The sequence below is a fragment of the Ranitomeya variabilis genome, chromosome 1, assembly GCF_051348905.1.
Source record: "Ranitomeya variabilis isolate aRanVar5 chromosome 1, aRanVar5.hap1, whole genome shotgun sequence".
Classification (NCBI taxonomy): domain Eukaryota; kingdom Metazoa; phylum Chordata; class Amphibia; order Anura; family Dendrobatidae; genus Ranitomeya; species Ranitomeya variabilis.
The window spans coordinates 552,351,188-552,368,939 of record NC_135232.1 but is presented as its reverse complement, the minus strand read 5'-3'; the positions used below and the strand labels follow the sequence as shown (position 1 = coordinate 552,368,939).

Below are 17,752 nucleotides of genomic sequence, written 5' to 3'. Positions count from 1 at the left end.
CAGTAGGGTCTCTGTCAGGGGTGGGATCCTGACAGAGGCTTGGCATTGAAAAGAACGTAACGGGTCCGCGCCAGCTCCGGGAAGCGGCGGGACCCAAGAAAGGACTAGAAGCGAGATAGATTGTGCTGAGTGAGAAACGAGATCAAGCAATAGGAGAATACCAGTAGGGGTCGTGCTGTAAGACCGGAGCAACATCCTACTGAGGCGCACTACCGGTGGCCGGAACGCCGAGGGAGTATTTCATTAGACAGCTTCAAGCAATACTCTAAACAGCGGCAGGACAGTCAGTCTCAGGCGGGCTGTCTCACCTAAATCACCTATGAAGTCTTGGGAGGCAATTGTGGGAGAGGGGCGTCTCTAGGGTCCCGGAAGAACTCCAGGCCTACCCGACAAACGGATGCCGTTCTAACTGTAACATCAGGAAGGGACGGAAGATTAGCAGAAGATCAGTTAATCGAGTTGTGAGGGAACACGAGAAACAGACACAACGGTTGTGGGGACTTTCCGTAAGCACAGCAGGGAAGGACCGCAACACATAGCGCTAGAAGGAAGGCACCGATTTCCACCTGTGAAGGGAACTCTGGAGGTGCCATTGGACCGGCCAGACTTGCGCAGCCTGGTGAACCGTATTCCGGACTGAGGACCCAGAGATCTTCAGTAAAGAGGTAAAGAGACTGCAACCTGGTGTCCTCGTTATTTGCTGCACCGCACCACCACCACCAACATCCACACCTATCATTCACTGTGCGCCCCACGACAGGGTCACGGACCGGGGCCTAGCCGCCGTGACAACCCCAGAAGCAGAGACCCGTAGGCCCGGTACCGGGTACCCCTCGGCCCTGCGGCGGTGGGGGCGCTACACATGCATTTGATTTTATGTGATTTTAATGGGTTTCTGTTTCCTTTTTTCTTTTTTAGTATTGATAGTTGTGGCACGTGAAGGACACTTGGTTACCCACTTGGGTGAAGGATAATCGGCCTATTGGAAGATATGTGAAGTTTGGAGCAACATATGACCATATTGGTCGAAGAAACATATGGGGATTTTCTCTTATACACATTATGGATCCATTTGGACTATATTATATATAATATCATTATTACTGTTTTTGGACATGTCCCTGGTTCCTGTATATGCATTTGTACATGAGACTGTTACCCTGTATTGATACCATGTGGTTTCGCCAGTACCATCTATAATTATCTCCATACGTTGAGTCCTAGCAAGTCTTTCCAAAATATCTGTCTGTATAGACATATAGTATGGTGGTATGTATTTGGTATATTTTATATTCGTTGTCACATTTTTTATTATAATTTTTTTTGTCATTGTGTTCATGTTCTTCTGTGCTCCGGTATATATATTTTTGAATTAGTGGGCTTCGTCGAATGTATACACATCACCTTCGATCTGCAGCGGTGTGGGGGTTGGTATGATAACGTATTGTGGTATACTATTTTTGGGTGTAATGTGCCCCCTGATATTTTGTCCACACGTCCTATATGACTGCTATACTTAATATGGCTATCTATCCTTATTTTTATTTTCATTTTCATTTACTTTTTCTTGCCTTGCCCATATGTCTTGTATGACTGCTATGGCTTATATTGCTATTTCTATTTAAAATATGGCCGCAAGCAATGTCTGCGCATGTCTCGCCTCGGTAGCATGGCCGTGGTGCTGAGTGTGCATCTGGTCCACGGCTATATGGCTGCCGGATGTGATATGCGCAGGCGCGGGTGTACCATTTTTACGCAGCCATTTGTAGTCTCCATTCTCTCTCCGCGCATGTCAGGCTCTAAGAATATGGCCGCAGTGATACATATGTGCTAACAACTATATGCCCGTCCGGCGCGATGTGCGCTATGCGGACGCATTATGATTACATAGCCACTTGCAGTCACTCCCTCTGTCCCCGATCGCATGACGCTGTCTCTTGTGGGACGCATGGGGCCCCATGTGTTCCCTGACGAGTGGCGTTCAGGTGTATTGGGTGCAGAGTGATTAGGCGTTATGTGGTGATTGGTCAGCCTGCTAATCACACCTTTACCAGAGTGTGCTGTCTTTTACTATTTATTGAACCCAGCGCTATGCTTATGCACCCCTTGAGAAAGGCAATAGCCGAAACGTGCGTCGGGGGATACAGGGGTGAGGTGCCAGTCCACGCCGTGATTTTTCTCTATACTGACTGGTATGTATATTATTTTCTATTCAGTGTGAATGTGCTTTTGGTATAATCCTATGGACCTGTGTGTCTAATGCAGGGGTTTGAACCCTATTTACTTGCACAGTCACCTTGATTTTTTGTGATACCTGTTTCGGTTACAATGTGGATATATTTATACTGTAGGCACCTGTCCCCTGTTCATCTAGGTGCGTGCTGAGTGCAGCATGGGGATCATTTCCCTCTGTCGTTTTTAAGCCTGGAATTATCATTAATAAAGTTTATTATATACATTTATCTGGACTTTATGCTGCTTTCTTTTCACTGGTTTTTGTCGACTTGAGTGCAGTGGTCCAATATGTTCCTTTCTTTGGTCCCATTTTTTCTGGACTAAATATACCCTATTTGGGTTTTACTATGATGTTGGTGACCTTATACTGTTCCACCCAAGTGCTCTACTTATATTTGTTTGCTGTGTTATGCACAGGTTGCGTGGACTTCATAATGGACTACAGAGCCAAGGAGCATTCTTGGCTCGATCAGATGGACCAGGTTTTTAACCCCTTCATGACCCAGCCTATTTTGGTCTTAATGACCTTGCCATTTTTTGCAATTCTGACCAGTGTCCCTTTATGAGGTAATAACTCAGGAACGCTTCAACGGATCCTTGCGGTTCTGAGATTGTTTTTTCATGACATATTGGGCTTCATGTTAGTGGTAAATTTAGGTCGATAATTTCTGAGTTTATTTGTGAAAAAAATGGAAATTTGGCGAAAAATTTGAAAATTTTGCAATTTTCACATTTTGAATTTTTATTCTGTTAAACCAGAGAGTTATGTGACACAAAATAGTTAATAAATAACATTTCCCACATGTCTACTTTACATCAGCACAATTTTGGAAACAAATTTTTTTTTTGCTAGGAAGTTATAAGGGTTAAAATTTGACCAGTGCTCAAACAGCTTACCTCTCCATTTAACATTCTACTCACTAAGCAAGAGTTCATCCAAAAATACTCTCCACCAAGCTCTGAAATATTGCGTATCATCCAAATTTTTCATTTTGCTGAACAGATTCTGGGACATGGTACCACATACCGCCCATCGGGTTATGAACAAATATGCTTAAGTGACCCACTGGGCGGGGGAGCTATCTCTTTAATTTATTCGAACCTAAATGCAATACCAGAAGATGTAAAACTGAAATATATGGTACAGTGGGAAAATGACTTCAATAAGATATTGTCCCCATCAGATTGGCAAAAATGTTGTTGCTCCCTCACTAAGGGCAGTCTCCAGACTTCTATAGTTGAGACGTCTATCAAACTTCTACATAGAACATATCTGGTCCCGAGCAGGCTCCACGCTATCTTTTCAAACATATCAGATCGGTGTTTTAGAGGATGTGGCGCTCTGGGAGACCTGAGGCATACGTGGTGGGATTGCCCGGTTGTGTCCGCCTTTTGGTCAAAAATCAAATCTATTGTAGAAGAGCTGTATGGTGGAGCGATCCAGTTAGAAATAACAGTGTTCCTACTGGGGGCCAGATATCCGGGCTTCTCCAACAAGCTTCATAATTTAGTTAATCAACTATTTCTTGCTGCTAAGCTGCACATTGCAGCGAAATGGAAAACAGCTACCCTATCTCTCTCCCCAGTAATTGACAAGATGAACAATATCATGCTATGTGAACGAATACAAGCTACCAGAGAGGACTCCTGGGAGACATATTATAAAATGTGGAGACCATGGATTGAAAGGAATCCTAACAGTAATCTTGATCAAATTTTAGCATTATCCCTATGAGGCTAATCTAATATCCGATGGTTTCTATTAGACTTGCTCCTTATACCTGACCATTGATTGTTTGATCGGTACCACTATGATGCAGTTATGGATCTCTTATTTCCCCCCTTTCCTTCTTGTTTTTTCCATTTACCTGTCTTTGTCTATGTGTTTATTTGTATTGTTTAAATACCATTAAAGTTATTCTGGAATTTGATAATATTTAAGTATATTCCCCTGCGCGGGATTTTGTTGTAAAGCTTTCTGGATTTATCTTGAAAATAAAATAAAAACTTGTTGAAACTAAAATTTGACCAGTGATTTCTCATTTTTACAACAAAATTTACAAAACCATTTTTTTTAGGGACCACCTCACATTTGAAGTCAGTTTGAGGGTTCTATATGGCTGAAAATACCCAAAAGTGACACCATTCTAAAAACTGCACCCCTCAAGGTGCTCAAAACCACATTCAAGAAGTTTATTAACCCTTCAGGTGTTTCACAGCAGCAGAAGCAACATGGAGGGGAAAAATTAACATTTAACTTTTTAGTCACAAAAATGATCTTTTCACAACAATTTTTTTTATTTTCCCAAGGGTAAAAGGAGAAACTGGACCACGAATGTTGTTGTCCAATTTGTCCTGAGTACGCTGATACCTCATATGTGGGGGTAAACCACTGTTTGGGCGCACGGCAGGGCTCGGAAGGGAAGGAGCGCCATTTGACTTTTTGAATGAAAAATTGGCTCCAATCTTTAGCGGACACCATGTCGCGTTTGGAGAGCCCCCGTGTGCCTAAACATTGGAGCTCCCCCACAAGTGACCCCATTTTGGAAACTAGACCCCCCAAGGAACTTATCTAGAAGCATAATGAGCACTTTAAACCCCCAGGTGCTTCACAAATTAATCCGTAAAAATGAAAAAGTACTTTTTTTTCACACAAAATTTCTTTTAGCCTCAATTTTTTCATTTTCACATGGGCAACAGGATAAAATGGATACTAAAATTTGTTGGGCAATTTCTCCTGAGTACGCTGATACCTCATATGTGGGGGTAAACCACTGTTTGGGTGCACGGCAAGGCTCGGAAGGGAAGGCGCGCCATTTGACTTTTTGAATGGAAAATTAGCTCCAATCGTTAGTGGACACCATGTCGCGTTTGGAGAGCCCCTGTGTGCCTAAACATTGGAGCTCCCCTGTTATGACCCCAATGGCGAGGGTCTCAGAGGAACGTGGAAGTCTGCAGAATACAAAAATCCAGCTCATAGGGCAGTGGTAACTGGGTTGACCATATATCTACTCCTAACGCCAACACTAGAAGTAGCCGGGGATCATTCCTACGTTGATTCTAGATGACACGCGCCAGCCGGAGAATCTAGCTACCCCTAGTAGAGGAAAACAAAGACCTTTCTTGCCTCCAGAGAAGGGGACCCCAAAGCTGGATAGAAGCCCCCCACAAATAATGACGGTGAGGTAAGAGGAAATGACAAACACAGAAATGAACCAGGTTTAGCACAGAGAGGCCCGCTTACTGATAGCAGAATAAAGAAAGGTAACTTATATGGTCAACAAAAACCCTATCAAAATCCACACTGGAAATTCAAGAACCCCCGAACCGTCTAACGGTCCGGGGGGAGAACACCAGCCCCCTAGAGCTTCCAGCAAAGGTCAGGATATAGATTTGGAACAAGCTGGACAAAAATACAAAACCAAAACAAATAGCAAAAAGCAAAAGGCAGACTTAGCTGATATAACTGGAACCAGGATCAGTAGACAAGAGCACAGCAGACTAGCTCTGATAACTACGTTGCCAGGCATTGAACTGAAGGTCCAGGGAGCTTATATAGCAACACCCCTAACTAACGACCCAGGTGCGGATAAAAGGAATGACAGAAAAACCAGAGTCAAAAAAACTAGTAACCACTAGAGGGAGCAAAAAGCAAATTCACAACACTCCCCTACAAATGACCCCATTTTGGAAACTAGACCCCCCAAGGAACTAATCTAGATGCATAGTGTGCACTTAAAACCCCCAGGTGCTTCACAGAAGTTTATAACGCAGAGCCATGAAAATAAAAAATTATTTTTCTTTCCTCAAAAATGATTTTTAGCCCGGAGTTTTTTATTTTCCCAAGGATAATAGGAGAAATTGGACCCCAAATGTTGTTGTCCAGTTTGTCCTGAGTACGATGATACCCCATATGTGGGGGTAAACCACTGTTTGGGCGCACGGCAGGGCTCGGAACGGAAGGCATGCCATTTGGCTTTTTGAATGGAAAATTAGCTTCAATCATTAGCGGACACCATGTCGCGTTTGGAGAGCCCCTGTGTGCCTAAACATTGGAGCTCCCGCACAAGTGACCCCATTTTGGAAACTAGACCTCCCAAGGAACTAATCTAGATGTGTGGTGAGCACTTTCAACCCCCAAGTGCTTCTCAGAAGTTTATAACGCAGAGCCATGAAAATAAAAAATTATTTTTCTTTCCTCAAAAATGATTTTTTAACCCACAATTTTTTATTTTCCCAAGGGTAACAGGAGAAATTGGACCCCAAAAGTTGTTGTGCAGTTTCTCCTGAGTACGCTGATACCCCATATGTGGGGGTAAACCACTGTTTTGGCACACGTTGGGGATCGGAAGGGAAGTAGTGACGTTTTGAAATGCAGACTTTAATGGAATGCTCTGCGGGCGTCACGTTGCGTTTGCAGAGCCCCTGTTGTGCCTAAACAGTAGGAACTCCCCACAAGTGACCCCACTTTGGAAACTAGACCCCCAAGGGAACTTATCTAGATGTGTGGTGAGCACTTTGAACCCCCAAGTGCTTCACAGAAGTTTATAACGCAGAGCCGTGAAAATAGTAAATGTGTTTTCTTTCCTCAAAAATATTTTTTTAGCCCAGAATTTTTTAATTTTCCCAAGGGTAACAAGAAAAATTTGACCCCAAAAGTTGTTGACCAGTTTCTCCTGAGTACGCTGATACCCCATATGTGGGGGTAAACCACTGTTTGGGCACATGCCGGGGCTTGGAAGGGAAGTAGTGATGATTTGGAATGCAGACTTTGATGGAATGGTCTGCGGGAATCATGTTACATTTGCAGAGCCCCTGATGTGCCTAAACAGTAGAAACCCCCCACAAGTGACCCCATTTTGGAAACTAGACCCCCCAAGGAACTTATCTAGATGTGTGGTGAGCACGTTCAACCCCCAAGTGCTTCACAGAAGTTTACAACGCAGAGCCGTGAAAATAAATCATTTTTCTTTCCTCAAAAAAGATGTTTTAGCAAGCAATTGTTTATTTTCACAAGGGTAACAGGAGAAATTGGACCCCAATATTTGTTGCCCAGTTTGTTGTGAGTATGCTGGTACCCCATATGTGGGGGTAAACCACTGTTTGGGCGCACGTCAGGGCTTGGAAGGGAAGTAGTGACATTTGAAATGCAGACTTTGATGGAATGGTCTGCGGGCGTCACGTTGCATTTGCAGAGCCCCTGATGTGCCTAAACAGTAGAAACACCCCACAATTGACCCCATTTTGGAAACTAGACCCCAAAAGGATCTTATCTAGATGTGTGGTGAGCACTTTCAACCCCCAAGTGCTTCACATAAGTTTATAACGTAGAGCCGTGAAAATAAAAAATAATTGTTCTTTCCTCAAAAATTATGTTTTAGCAAGTAATTTTTTATTTTTGCAAGGGTAACAGGAGAAATTGGACCCCAATAGTTGTTGCCCAGTTTGTCCTGAGTACGCTGGTATCCCATATGTGGGGGTAAACCACTGTTTGGGCGCACGTCGGGGCTTGGAAGGGAGGGCGCACCATTTGACTTTTTGAACGCAAGATTGGCTGGAATCAATGGTGGCGCCATGTTGCGTTTGGAGACCCCTGATGTGCCTAAACAGTGGAAACCCCTCAATTCTAACTTCAACACTAACCCCAACACACCCATAACCCTAATCCCAACTGTAGCCATAACCCTAATCACAACCCTAACCCCAACACACCCCTAACCACAACCACACACCCGTAACCCTAAATCCAACCCTAATCCCAACCCTACCCACAACTGTAACCTCAACACAACCCTAACCCTATCCTTAACCCTAACCACAAGCCTAATCTTAACCCTATTTCCAACCCTAGCCCTAATTCCAACCCTAAGGGTACCGTCTCACATAACGATTTACCAACGATCACGACCAGCGATACGACCTGGCCGTGATCGTTGGAAAGTCGTTGTGTGGTCGCTGGGGAGCTGTCACACAGACCGCTCTCCAGCGACCAACGATGCCAAGGTCCCGGGTAACCAGGGTAAACATCGGGTTACTAAGCGCAGGGCCGCGCTTAGTAACCCGATGTTTACCGTGGTTACCAGCGTAAAAGTAAAAAAAAAACAAATCGTACATACTCACATTTCGGTGTCCTTCAGGTCCCTTGCCGTCTGCTTCCCGCTCTGAGTGAGTGCCGCCGTACAGTGAGAGCAGAGCGCAGCGGTGACATCACTGCTGTGCTGTGCTCTCACTTTCCGGCCGGCAGACAGTCAGAGCGGGAAGCAGACGGCAAGGGACCTGAAGGACACCGAAATGTGAGTATGTACGGTTTTTTTTTTTTTACTTTTACGCTGGTAACCACGGTAAACATCGGGTTACTAAGCGCGGCCCTGCACTTAGTAACCCGATGTTTACCCTGGTTACAAGCGAACGCATCGCTGGATCGCTGTCACAACGATCCAGCGATGACAGCGGGAGATCCAGCGACGAAAGAAAGTTCCAAACGATCTGCTACGACGTACGATTCTCAGCAGGGTCCCTGATCGCTGCTGCGTGTCAGACACAGCGATATCGTATGGATATCGCTGGAACGTCACGGATCGTACCGTCGTAGCGATCAAAGTGCCACTGTGAGACAGTACCCTAACTCTAATTCCAACCCTAACCCTAAGGCTATGTGCCCACTTTGCGGATTCGTGTGAGATTTTTCCGCACCATTTTTGAAAAATCCGCAGGTAAAAGGCACTGCGTTTTACCTACGGATTTACAGCGGATTTCCAGTGTTTTTTTGTGCGGATTTCACCTGTGGATTCCTATTCAGGAACAGGTGTAAAACGCTGCGGAATCCGCACAAAATTGACATGCTGCGGAAAATACAACACAGTGTTTCCGCACGGTATTTTCCGCACCATGGGCACAGCGGATTTGGTTTTCCATAGGTGTACATGGTACTGTAAACCTGATGGAAAACTGCTACGAATTCACAGCGGCCAATCCGCTGCGGATTCGCAGCCAAATCCGCACTGTGTGCACATGCCCTAACCCTACCCCTAACCCTAACCCTACCCCTAATTCTAACCCTAGTTCTAACCCTAACCCTAGTAGAAAAAAAAAATAAAAATATTTTATTTATTTTTATTATTGTCCCTATGGGGGTGATAAAGGGGGGTCATTTACTATTTTTTTTTATTTTGATCACTGTGATAGGCTATATCGCAGTGATCAAAATACATCTGAAACGAATCTGCCAGCCGGCAGATTCGGCGGGCGCAGTGCGAATGCGCCCGCCATTTTGGAAGATGGCGGCGCCCATGGAGAAGCCGGACGGACACCGGGAGGCCCGGTAAGTATGAAAGGGGGGTGATCGGATCACGGAGGGGGGGGGGACCGGAGCACAGGGAGGGGGGAGCGGACAGGAGGACGGAGGAGCGGACAGGACGACTTAGGGGGGCGGACCACGTAACAGAGCACTGGGGAGGAGATCGGTGGGTGTGGGGGGGGACAGATTAGGTTTTCCAGCCATGGCCGATGATATTGCAGCATCGGCCATGGCTGGATTGTAATATTTCACCGTTTTTTTGGGTGAAATATTACAAATCGCTCTGATTGGCAGTTTCACTTTCAACAGCCAATCAGAGCGATCGTAGCCATGAGGGGGTGAAGCCACCCCCCCTGGGCTGAAGCACCACTCCCCCTGTTCCTGGAGATCGGGTGAAATTGGAGTTAACCCTTTCACCCGATCTGCAGGAGCGCGATCCCTCCATGACGCATACGCTGCGTCACAGGTTGGATTGGCACCGACTTTCATGACGCAGCGTATGCGTCAAAGGTCGGGAAGGGGTTAATGACGGCGGGATGGACGCACAGCAGCCGGCGGACGCAAAATGGGATAATAAATTATTGTCCATCAAGACCATGATTCTAAAGCGCTCGCGACTGTGGTGGAACAGGATGTTCCTTGAAAAATACATTAGAAACAAGATGATTCCCAGGGGCCTCAGAGTGAGGATTCTTCCATCCTTCCCGATTGAGGACAATGCCTTTGTCACACAATGGGAGGAGGCCTGTACATCTTGTTCCACCACACTCATGCAGCTATTGATTAATTTTAATACCGGGTGTATTTCCGAGTTGGATAAATCTATTGATTTAATGCAGGCTGAAGTAAAGATAGGGTGTCCCCCTATTAAGTTACAACAATTTGAGAATGACTTGGATAAGTCAATGGATGCCGTTGTGAAGAAAATACAAGACACTCAGACATCCAAATTCAACAGGGATAATAAGGACTATCAAAGTAAGAGAGTCTACTTATGGAGGACAAAGGCAATTCAGCAATCGGATAGAGCTATCCAATACTTCCCTATCATCTCAGAGTGGAAGATCAGATATCTCCTCGGCATCCACTTACATCTCTGGAGGTGGTGGGAATAGATTGCGGGACCATACATACCACCCATATAGGAGGAATAATAAAGTCTCGAAAGCACCCAAACGTGATAACAAGGTGATTAACCTCAGTAGTTACACTCTTTCTGATGTTGATTTGCAGTTATTGGAAAGGGGTCTCTCTTTTTCTCCGACGTCCAATTTTGATCTATTTTCTACCATCAAGGATCTTCATATTTTTGCTCGGTCGTTACTGTTCAGGAGATACCATTATAATAATGAGTTACATCTTTTATTCCCCACAGAGGAGGAGCAAAACACGCTGAGAATATTGGAGGAGCTGGCGGTGGAGCATATACATGAAGGTAATCTGATCCCTCCATCTATTCGCCCTCGCTCCAGCAGGTTCCCCCCTTTTTCTACATGTTCCTCTATTGATACATTTGTCCGGGTAGTTACTGAAGATCTTGGCTACATTCAGAAGTCCTCGAAAAATGATAATTTATCTACAGCTGAGAGGAATAGACTGCAATATCTCCAAAATCTACCCGACGTGGTTATTAAACCAGCAGACAAAGGTGGTAACGTCGTCCTGTGGCCCGTGGATATGTATGAGAGGGAGGCGTTTAGGCAATTAGATAACAACACATGTTACAAAAAACTTACATATAACCCCCTCTCTGCATTCTCTGCACATCTAGAGTCGATTATCCAGCGGGCCTTACAGGACGACGTTATCACCAAGGACTTGGCTGGGGCCCTGGTAGTCAAAGAACCGACTATACCAGCATTCTATCTACTACCTAAAATTCATAAGGGCCTCCAGTCCCCACCGGGTAGACCTATCATCTCGGGGAGGGGGAACCTGCTGGAGCATGTGAATAGATGGATAGATTTGCACCTGCAGCCCCTTGTCTCCAACCTCCCCTCGTTTCTTTTGGATACGGGGGATCTTTTGCGTAGGGTCGACGGATTGTGTTTGGAGGGTGGTTCTCTATTGGTTTCAGCAGATGTCGAATCTTTATACACCAACATTAGACACAGTGACGGCATTCGTGCTGTAAGATATTTCTTGGATTCTTCATCACTGTCCATGGGTATGAGATCGCTTCTGCTGGAACTTCTAGAGTTCACCCTCACCCATAACTTTTTTGTATTCAAGGGGTCCTTCTACCTGCAGCTCCAGGGGACCGCTATGGGGGCGGCCTTTGCTCTCTTCCTGGGGCTGTGGGAGAGGGACCTCCCCCTGTCAGATGAACAGGGATCGATTAATCGTGTTCCCTTATGGACACGTTATATCGATGATGTCTTCTTCATCTGGCAGGGCACATCCGTCGACCTGGCACACTTTATGTCTCTCCTGAACAGTAACAATCGGAATATTCATCTTACATTTGTATCGGATGCTGATTCTATTTGGACTTTTTGGACGTCACGATAAAGAGAGACAGCAGGGGTACCCTAAATACGGATATATTCCATAAGAAAACATCAACCAACACCCTGCTACACGCCACCTCTGGACACCCTAGACACATGGTTAAATCGATCCCTGTGGGGCAATTCCTCCGCTTGAGACGCATTTGCTCTGATATGGGTGACTTTGAAAAGCGAGCGGAGGAACTTCGCCTCAGATTTAGGGAACGTGGATATAGTGGGAGGTCCATCAAAAGAGCCTATCTGCGTGCAAAACATACCTCTATGGATAGTTTGATTTATGGTCCCCCTAGACATCCAATTGTAGGCGTCAATGAAAAGACCAGATTCATTACCACCTTCAGCCTGCAATCTGACCGGATACGCCATGCGTTGGAAAAGGCATGGCCCATCTTAAAGGTGGATCCGATTATTGGGAAATTCCTCCCAACCCGGCCCTTATTGACATTTAGACAGGCTAGAAATCTCCGTGACTGCCTGGTCCGGAGCCACTATGTGAGCCAGCATCCTCCAACTTTTTTGGAGAGATTTGCTCCCGGACCTGGATGTCGTCCATGTGGCCACTGTGTCGCCTGCCCCAACGTGGATACCTGTGACACTTTCATGGACTCTAAGGGTGTCAGAACATATTCGATTAGATCACATATTTCGTGTAATACACGATATGTGATCTATTATGCCACCTGTCCGTGTGGACTTATCTATGTGGGCCTGACTACCCGTTTGTTTAAAGTCCGTGTGAGGGAACACGTTTTGGGGATACAGGCGGCCAGTGGCCACGTGGACTCCTCCATGTTAAAAACGTTACCTAGGCATTTCAGGGAGTTCCACGGGTGCGATGCATCATTGCTGAGGGTTAGAGGAATTGATACCCTAAAAATTAATATCAGGGGTGGGCAATTATCCAAAAGGCTTGCGAAATTGGAGACGCAATGGATATGGCGTCTCCAGACTATCCATCCGGAGGGCTTAAATGAAAATATTTCATTTGCCCCATTTTTGTAGTCTGCCGGCTTATGTGTGTTTCCCTGTGTGTGCCTCCGCATGCATTTGATTTTATGTGATTTTAATGGGTTTCTGTTTCCTTTTTTCTTTTTTAGTATTGATAGTTGTGGCACGTGAAGGACACTTGGTTACCCACTTGGGTGAAGGATAATCGGCCTATTGGAAGATATGTGAAGTTTGGAGCAACATATGACCATATTGGTCGAAGAAACATATGGGGATTTTCTCTTATACACATTATGGATCCATTTGGACTATATTATATATAATATCATTATTACTGTTTTTGGACATGTCCCTGGTTCCTGTATATGCATTTGTACATGAGACTGTTACCCTGTATTGATACCATGTGGTTTCGCCAGTACCATCTATAATTATCTCCATACGTTGAGTCCTAGCAAGTCTTTCCAAAATATCTGTCTGTATAGACATATAGTATGGTGGTATGTATTTGGTATATTTTATATTCGTTGTCACATTTTTATTATAATTTTTTTTGTCATTGTGTTCATGTTCTTCTGTGCTCCGGTATATATATTTTTGAATTAGTGGGCTTCGTCGAATGTATACACATCACCTTCGATCTGCAGCGGTGTGGGGGTTGGTATGATAACGTATTGTGGTATACTATTTTTGGGTGTAATGTGCCCCCTGATATTTTGTCCACACGTCCTATATGACTGCTATACTTAATATGGCTATCTATCCTTATTTTTATTTTCATTTTCATTTACTTTTTCTTACCTTGCCCATATGTCTTGTATGACTGCTATGGCTTATATGGCTATTTCTATTTAAAATATGGCCGCAAGCAATGTCTGCGCATGTCTCGCCTCGGTAGCGATGTGCGCTATGCGGACGCATTATGATTACATAGCCACTTGCAGTCACTCCCTCTATCCCCGATCGCATGACGCTGTCTCTTGTGGGACGCATGGGGCCCCATGTGTTCCCTGACGAGTGGCGTTCAGGTGTATTGGGTGCAGAGTGATTAGGCGTTATGTGGTGATTGGTCAGCCTGCTAATCACACCTTTACCAGAGTGTGCTGTCTTTTACTATTTATTGAACCCAGCGCTATGCTTATGCACCCCTTGAGAAAGGCAATAGCCGAAACGCGCGTCGGGGGATACAGGGGTGAGGTGCCAGTCCACGCCGTGATTTTTCTCTATACTGACTGGTATGTATATTATTTTCTATTCAGTGTGAATGTGCTTTTGGTATAATCCTATGGACCTGTGTGTCTAATGCAGGGGTTTGAACCCTATTTACTTGCACAGTCACCTTGATTTTTTGTGATACTTGTTTTGGTTACAATGTGGATATATTTATACTGTAGGCACCTGTCCCCTGTTTATCTAGGTGCGTGCTGAGTGCAGCATGGGGATCATTTCCCTCTGTCGTTTTTAAGCCTGGAATTATCATTAATAAAGTTTATTATATACATTTATCTGGACTTTATGCTGCTTTCTTTTCACTGGTTTTTGTCCAAGTGATAATCGAACACTGTGATAACCGAGCACCATGATACCCGAGTGATAATTGAGCACTGAGATAACAGAGTGATAACCGAGCACCGTGATAGCCGAGCACCGTGATACCCGAGTGATAACCGAGCACCGTGATACCAGAGTGATAGCAGAGCACAGTGATACCTGAGTGATAATCGAACACTGTGATACCCGAGTGATAACTGAGCACCGTGATACCCAAGTGATAACCAAGCATCGTGATACCCGAGTGATAACCGAACACTGTGATACCCGAGTGATAACCTAGCACCGTGATACCCGAGTGATAGCCGAGCAGTGTGATACCCGAGTGATAATCGAACACTGTGATACCCGAGTGATAACCGAGCACCGTGATACCGAGTGATAGCCGAGCACCGTGATACCCGAGTGACAGGGCCGCCATCAGGGCATTACTGTCCTGACTGGCATATGGGGCCCGGTGGGCAGAGGGGGCCTGCATCGAGCCCCGTCTCGTCTGCTCACCGGGCCCGGGCCCCAGCGGCCGGCGGCTTCTATCGTGAACCTACGTCCGAGACGCAGGTTCAGTTTGCCTTCCGGGCCCATGCGGGCGCGCAAGACATTGGTTAAAGCCGCTAGCCAATCGGAGGGTGGCAGCTGACGCGCATCGCCTCCATATGACGTCATTGTCATTCGCCGGCGAGTGTGTGGTGAAATGCCGGGAGCGATCTCCTCTTCGCCGCAGGAGTGCAGCCAGGTAAGAAGAAAGGGGTTTTTTTTTTATTATTTTCATTGAAAGCGGCGATGTTTCAGGATGGAGGCACAAGAACGGGAACAGGATTGGAGACACGGGGGCAGAATGCAGAAGCGGGGCAGAATGGCAACACGGGGCAGAATGCTGACACGGGGGCAGAATGCAGACACTGGGGCAGAATGGTGACTGTGGGGCAGAATGGTGACTGTGGGGCAGAATGGAGATTGTGGGGCAGAATGCAGACACTGGAGCAGAATGCAGACACTAGGGCAGAATGGAGACATGGGGCAGAATGGAGACACTGGGGCAGAATGCAGACTCGGGGGCAGAATGCAGACACTGGGGCAGAATGGAGACAAGGGGAAAAATTGGAGACACTAGGGCAGGATGGAGACACTGGGGCAGGATGGAGACTGTGGGGCAGGATGGAGACTGTGGGGCAGAATGGAGACTGTGGGGCAGAATGGAGACACTGGGGCAGAATGCAGACACTGGGGCAGAATGCAGACACTGGGGCAGGATGCAGACACTGGGGCAGAATGGAGACACTGTGGGCAAAATGTAGACAAAGGGGCAGAATGGAGACACGAAGGCAGAATGGAGACAGTGGGCAGAATGGAGACAGTGGGCAGAATGGAGACAGTGGGCAGAATGGAGACACGAGGGCAGAATGGAGATGAGGCAGAATGGAGACAGTGGGCAGAATGGAGACAGTGGGCAGAATGGAGACAGTGGGCAGAATGGAGACAGTGGGCAGAATGGAGATGAGGCAGAATGGAGACAGTGGGCAGAATGGAGACACAGGGGGCAGAATGGAGACACAGTGGGCAGAATGGAGACACAGGGGGCAGAATGGAGACACGGGGCAGAATGGAGACAGATGGGGCAGGATCATGGGACAGATGGGGCAGGATGGAGACAGATGGTGTAGAATGGAGACAGATGGGGCAGGATCATGGGACATATGGGGCAGGATCATGGGGCGGGATGGGGAAATCATATGGGGCAGGATGGGACATCACATGGGGGCAGAATAGGAGAACATGTGGCTGGAGCCAGGAATAAGACACACAAGGGCCAGGATGGGGAATATTGTTACCATAAGGGCTAATTAAGGGATATTATTACTGCAGTGATGTATTTATTTTATTTTTGAGGATACTGTTTTAAATGGGGGTGGGGCAGTCCTGTTACTGTGCAGACCAACACTCGCTTTTTTTCTTCATCTGTTGTAGTTTAGAATTTGGGAAAAAAATAAGTAATGTGTTCTGCAAGCGGTGCTCTAGATAACTGTTATTTCCTGCAGAGACGAGCCCTGGCTGGATGAAGTGACGGCGGTCTGTGCTGGATGAAGATTCAAAGCAAAGATGAAGGACTTCACCTAGAGACGTCACTGGTGAGTCAGTGTGTTACCTGTACACTGATGCTATACACTGAATACTATATACAGTGGTCCTGTATACAATGTCACCAGTGATCACAGTATTACCTTTGCATTATACACTATAGACAGAGCACCAGTGTCACGGGTTCCTTCTCTTGTGATACACACAATCAACAGAGCAAGAGAATAGTGAACAATTCCAAGACCTTTATTTAGGCAAAACACGAAAGGTCCATATATACGATCCATCACACAAAGGATTAAATATTCCAGAATAAAAGTCCAACAATCCATCACAGAGGATAACAGTCCATATTCCCTTCTTTCTCTCTGATATGCTCTTCACATCATGGTTCCACATCAGACTGATCTCTGTGTCACCTCCCTGATATTTACAAGTCTCCCCCCTCATTCACTGGTCAGGAGGGGGAAGGTCTCAGGGGCTCATTGTTTCAACAAGCTAGGTCAACATGTCATTAGCATATTAGCAAACAACATTATTCACTGACCCTGTGGAGAGATAACAATACAGAACTGTGGGGAGAATATCAGATGGCAAATAACAACTCATCCTACAAGATACAGTAAAGGTACCTTCACACTAAACAACTTTACAACGAGAACGACAACGATCCGTGACATTGCAGCGTCCTGGATAGCGATCTCGTTGTGTTTGACACACAGCAGCGATCTGGATCCCGCTGTGATATCGCTGGTCGGAGCTAGAAGTCCAGAACTTTATTTGGTCGTCAGATCGGCGTTTATCGTCGTGCTTGACAGCAAAAGCAACGATGTCAGCAATGTTAAACATGGAGCTAACGACCTGTGAGAACGATAAGTGAGTCACCGCTACGTCACAGGATCGCTCCTGCATCGTTCTGGAGCTGCTGTGTTTGACATGTCTACAGCGACCTAAACAGCGACGCTGCAGCGATTGGCTCGTTGTCTATATCGCTGCAGCGTCGCTGAGTGTGACGGTACCTTAACACCATGATAATCAGTAAAACAGAAATATACACAAAAATGATACCTACATAGCATATCACACCATCACAACCAGTGTATAATGTCACCGGTGATCACTGTATTACCTATAC

General features: G+C 45.9%; 1 long non-coding RNA gene across 1 annotated transcript; it reads left to right on the top strand.

The window, feature by feature from the left end:
- The first annotated feature begins 918 nt into the window (after positions 1-918).
- Positions 919-14,494, top strand: LOC143803802 (uncharacterized). The gene is made up of 3 exons (XR_013220960.1): positions 919-2,192; positions 10,908-10,967; positions 13,140-14,494. It is a non-coding gene; the product is annotated as an uncharacterized LOC143803802 (long non-coding RNA).
- The last annotated feature ends 3,258 nt before the right edge of the window (positions 14,495-17,752 follow it).